Genomic DNA, 6,000 nt, shown 5'->3' with positions numbered 1-6,000 from the left:
ATTTATTTATTTATTTTTTTATTTATTATTATTATTTTTTCTCGCTTCCTGGTGATTGGATACAACATTGCATGCAATATATCACACACGTTTTACGGCGAACTATTGACGAATTTTTGGAACAGATTTCGACAGGAACAGAACAGATGGAATGACCTAGCAGTGGCGCTACATGCGAAAACCTCTGCTTCGGGTCGAGAAGAAAAGCGCGAGTGACGTTTTCCCAAATGCATTCCCCGAAGCTTCCAACGGAAACCGATTTTCTTTCGGAGTCGGAGTCGGAGTCTTGCCTTACTTTCCTCATCCAGTTCTTTCGGCGGCCAAGTTCTTTTCAATTCCAGCGGAAATTAAGCAAATTTTAACGACGGCTTTTGCGCTTTTAAGAGAAATTGTTTGTTCTTTCCAAACAATACAGGCCGAGACTTTTATGGAGAAACACTACAATCAACAACCCTATCACACAGCTGACCCTCACCAGGAAGCAGCCCGTAAAGGTGATCTCCTCCCTGGAACTCCACGCGACGAACTCGTCCTCAATCACATCCTCTACGCACTCCACCAGATTTGGCAGATAGTCCGGGATAGTCATTGGCGGATGCAGTCAAAAGAGAGGCCGGGATAGGAACTCTATCTTGCCCTACGTGCCCTACGTGATGTCCACTTTGAAGAGGTCGCGGGCGATCGCGCTCCGGAGCAGCACCGGAGCCTGATAATAATTTTGCTCCGATAATAAATAAATAAATTATTAGATGTGATAACTATTTGTTTCAAACGGATTGACACATCGTTAGTAGAATAGAACGAACGAAGACATGAACGGGACTCTTCAAGTTATTTATAACGAAAAATGAACCCATGTAAATCCCCATGACAATCCAATAAAAATATTAATAATTATTTTACTGTCTAGTCAGGCTATTTCCAACATTGTAATCATGATTATGGAGGAATGTCTAATGAAGAGCCAACAGAAATTTTCAGTATAACGTCTTCCACTCCACGGCAATTTCTTTTCCACAGCAGCCGGTCTTCTGTTCGGGCCAAAAGTCCTAACCCATGCACCTAGTCTATTTTCTCCGAGGTAATGCTTGAATGCTGCCGTAAAGTCGCCTTCTTGGTGCTCTGGACTTCGAGCACCCCAGCGTTCGAGCAGCGTATTCGCATGGTTCATGTTTGGCCGTCGGTCGCCAGCGCGCTGCAAATTGGAAATTAATGAAAATCTAAAATGAAAACTTTATGAATTTTCGAGATTATGATTTCCGTCATCGGCGAAGGTCTGGCTCGCTGCTAGCGAGCAGTTCGACAGAGCTGCTCGCCGCTCGGAGATGAACTTTCGCCCAGCTTCTTCAATTCCCGGTCCCGTTCCCCGTCGCGTAGTTGAGCCATTTTTCTGCGTCCGATTTCACTAACGATTATTGCATAACTTCATCCAGTAAGACGTCGGCGGCAGCCACGAAAACGATGAAGTCACAGAACTTTCGTCGATGTTTCATTTCCGTGTCGATGGCGTAAAAGCACATCAACTGCAATGCTCCAGCGTCGTGGAGACGACGTCCGCGTTAGGGAACAGACACGATGCAGACGATACCGGAACGTGCATTTGGCACGAGTTCTGGCGGCTCCTTGGCGGACAGGATTGGCGTAATTTGGCTTCGTCGCGCTCTCGAGGGCTTCCAGTCGTCGTCGTCGGCCGCGGAACTGATGGAAGTAAATTTATACTCATTAAAAATAAGCGCAGCGAAACGGCACGTTCTGCGTTCGCGTTCGCAGTTCGAAAATTTGCATCACCGCTGGCTGAATAAGCGGAGTCAGTTGGCAGCCGTATTTTCGGTGTATATTTTGAGTTAGTTTGCCAACAAGTTGTTCGATATTTGTTGATCACGCATTTTGGGTCGATGGTGATACCAAAACTAATTAACTATGAACAAGTTCGATTCCCAGTTATTTTGTTCTTATTTGAGAGCTCATTACAAGCAAAGGCAAAAAAAATCTAATCTATCAAAAAACAATAAATAAATGGAATTTAAAGTAGATACTTTCTAGCGAGGTAAATACAAGACCCATTAAAGTTGTATTCTGTATCTTCAAAAATGCTCTTTAAAAGTCTATCCTCATTCACACCGCCATAGCTAGACACTAGTCCAGACCTAGAAACGTAAGGCCTGCAGCGGAACCCAGTCCGAGAAGGTTATCAAAAGCTGGCTAAAGTGAAAAGTTTTGCGGTTGTTTATGCTCATCCTCCTGCACGGGCAACGAAACCACACATCGCACGATTGCTCCAGCTCTAGAACTTGTGCTTTTCGATGAATAATTCATGTTGTTTGGCTTGCAACTCAAAAGTGTTGCTTCCACGAAGGTTAAACTAGTGTTGTGATAAATTGAAAAAAGGAAAAAGGACGAAAAAAGATCGCCTTGTGCTTTGTGGACCGCTTAAAAGTCTGCCTTCATCGGTGGTCATAGTTTAGATAACAACAATGATCCTTGCGATCAGCTGCATTACGAGAATGCAGCGCCGAGCGGCGTGGTGGGTCGATAATTTGCACCGGACTGCAAAAGGACACACGTAACCAAGTGCAAACGAAATAAATTTTTTTTGGGGTTATTTTCTCACCTATTTGGCAGTCCGAGTCTAAACGATTCGGTTCGCACCGAATAATGCCCAACATAAAACGATTCCACGAGTGAGCCAACAGTGATAGGGTCGCTAGCGAAGGCAATGCAAAATTCATTGCCATTTCCCGTACGAAGCCCGTCAAGCAGCGTCATCGCGGCCGCCGTGTCGCGAGTTGCCCGCATTTTCCCGAGGGTCACGCGGGGAAAACTGTGTCACGTTTGTTTTTCATCCGACCGACCGGGCCAGAAGGGCGAAGCGGAAACAGCTAGATCGCCGCGATAGGGTAACGGTGCAGCAACGATAGTAATACTCCGCACATATGTACAAATAATATGATAACGGCAAATTTGCATTATGGATGCATGGAATATATGCAAATAATTTGCAGCGATGCCTACGCGAATGCCGCTCCTCCGCCTCGCGTGCTGTCGACACACGGCTTCACGCTGTCACTTCCTAAACTCGCTGAAACCAATCGCCCTCCCTCGCAGTACCCCCGCGTGTCCCTTGAGTTCCTGGAGTCCTGCCCTACCACACGGCTGTGGTTGATCGAGTCGCCTGTCCGGCGGTCGATAGCCGAGGATGTCCGAGGCAAAAACACGCAAAACTGCAACTCAATTCCAGTAGCGCCGCTGTTGGCTGTTGCGAGTTGCGAGCTTCGAGCGCAGCAATTCGGGTATCTGGCGACGTGAAGTGCATAGTTTATGAGTGACCTCGAACTGCCCTGCAGAGGGCCGTGTGCATCGTGCTAATGCAATATGCAGCGCAATGCTTCAACGCTACTAACGCTGACCCAGAACTGGGCAATTAAAAGAATCACTCGAGTGGCTCGAATATATACCGGCGCCGGCTCCGGCGGGCAATGTGTCACCGGCAGTGACTGGGACTGGGTACTTTTATTCATTATTACACTCGACAATTCTACGACGCCCAAAGTTCGGGGCGAGTTCTTTGTGAATCCTTCAGCGGCAAGCCTTTGTCGATTCGGAAGTATGGCGGCTTCCGAAATGTCGAGCTGGGTCGCAGCAGTTCGAGGTTATGTTTATGTCAGAACGCAGTCACTCTCGGAATTCGATTTTTTAATTTTTTCAAAGCATATGAATTATTTAAGAATTATGTTTGATATGTAGTGCGGATAGGGGAACCAAGGGAGCAGTACACAAGGGAACGGCTTGGCAATTCTGCAGATCCTTAGCCAGCTAGAAGATACGTTCGTCATGCCTTTTACTTTAGAGGAAACATTTAGTTCAGTTCAATTTAATAAAAAACAATAGGAATATTGTTTTTCTTTGTGCACTTTCTTACATTCTATCAATCAACGACAATTTGTGTTTTTAAAGAGAATGCTTCATTTATCACCTACATTTATTCACATTGTTAGATTACCACCTTCGAAATAGGCAACTTCTGAAAAAATCCACTTCTTTTTACGTACAATCCAGTCATCGAAACACTTTTCAAACACATCATCGAAATCATCAAAATCAACAATCTTAATCACAAACCGGATCCGTGGAGTACGGTGCTTGTTTATTCCCATTCGTGCCATTGTTGGTCAAGAATTCGTTCACAATGGCCGATCGATGAGCTGATGCATTGCCGTGGTGCAAAAACTAAGTGTTATCCTTCCAAAAAATGTGTCGTTTGTGACCAATTTGCTTCATAACGCTGAGGTAATAGTCTTTATTAACTGTTTGGCCGTCAAGAAGGGATTTCCAATGAACAACACCACTAATACCGAAAAAAACAGTAAACATTACCTTCACTTTCGATGGACTTTAACGGAGAGTTTGATCGTTAATGGTTCAATCGTTAATGATCTTAATGGAGAGTTTAATCGTTTAATCATGTCTTAAGCCATTTGATTGCGATGAACTTTTTGAAGAAAACTGAGCTCTTTTGGCTCTAATCGTGTTACATCGTTTCTCATACTCAAAAGATCAACCAAAATATGACGAACAGTCTCGTGAGAGATATATTATTTAAGGGCTAGCTCTCGCATACTTAAATGACACAATGAACAATAACGGAAAATCATATTCATATTCCCAAACAGCTTGGTAAAATTATTACAGCCATTTATAATATGAAGAAAGCTATCTTTCAATCACGGTTTTGAAAGTTCATAATGCAGATCACTGCTCAGTCGCAAGCTTAAACCATTCGATAGTTGCCACCATCAGTTGGTGCCACATGCAGAACAAACACAAGACTCACAATGATAGCTTTTCGAACATCCCTAAGCCTATGCACAAAGGCTATTAACAGATGTCCTTGAAATGGCTCATCATCACGTCGTGCGGCCACACAGAGTCCCAGTATCGGTCCGCAAATCAAACTCACCTCTCTCTCTCTCTCTCTCTCTCTCTCCCCCCTTCTCTGTGTCGGTCGTATAAACTCAATCAACGCGTATTGTATGTTACACTTATGATTGATGACCTGCACCATTCTTTTCGCGACATCGTGGCTCTCAGAAAAGCTCCCACGATGATGATGATGGCGAGCCAAAGATCGCGAAGACCAAAGGAACGCAACGAAAGCCCCTCCTAACACGGACACGTTCAGTGCAATTCGTACGCGAGCAGATCCTTCCTCTCATTTGCCTGCTCAATTGCGCCATCGTGCCGCGTATATGTGTGCGGCGGATTGAGCTCATGTATGCCGAAGGATGAACGTGTCAAAATAAATCTTCTCCTCTTCTCGAGCGCCGTTCTCTTGGCCGGCGTGTCCTGCCCGGAGCAGCTCGGAGCTTTCTGCGCGTTACTTTAGGCGGTGGCGTCCGGGCACCATTTTGTTACAGAGTGACAGATTCTCGGCGCGACTTCCGTCCTATTCCACACGTTTCTCCACGTCTGCCCGTGAGTGATAACCGCGTCATCAATAACCGGCGTGCGATTTTCGCATAGCTAGGTCTGTGTGACACTTTCCTTACGCTGGGCCGCCGCCGCCGCCGGCTTCGGATTTGGAATGCACGATGTGAGGTACGGAATGCTAAGAATTGCAGATATGCGGGAAGCAGGGCATTCCGGAATCGCGCGGGCTTCTCGAGCTCGAATGCGAATGATCGATGGCGAATGCTAATGAGGTTGCGATGCCAAGGTACGTAAATTGGCGCACATTCGGAGCGGAAATTAGCTGTTAATACTTTACAGCCAACGTGTGCGCCTTCGTCGCGAAGCAATTACGGGTTCGAATCGACAGTTCCGTCGACGGAGAGACACCGAATTTCGATTTGCTTTTATTTATCCTTAATTTCCTTCTGCTTGTGAAGTGTTGGTGCAGTTTGTTGACGGTGTTATTGAAAGGTGCCTTGAGGGTCTTGGTTGTTTAAGTATTCAAAATAATACTCTTTGTATAAAAAAACTACGAAATGGAAGAGTAAATAG

This window comes from Anopheles bellator, chromosome 2 (assembly GCF_943735745.2).
Source record: "Anopheles bellator chromosome 2, idAnoBellAS_SP24_06.2, whole genome shotgun sequence".
Lineage (NCBI taxonomy): Eukaryota > Metazoa > Arthropoda > Insecta > Diptera > Culicidae > Anopheles > Anopheles bellator.
The sequence above is the reverse complement of the archived record's forward strand: the minus strand, read 5'-3'. Positions refer to the sequence as shown.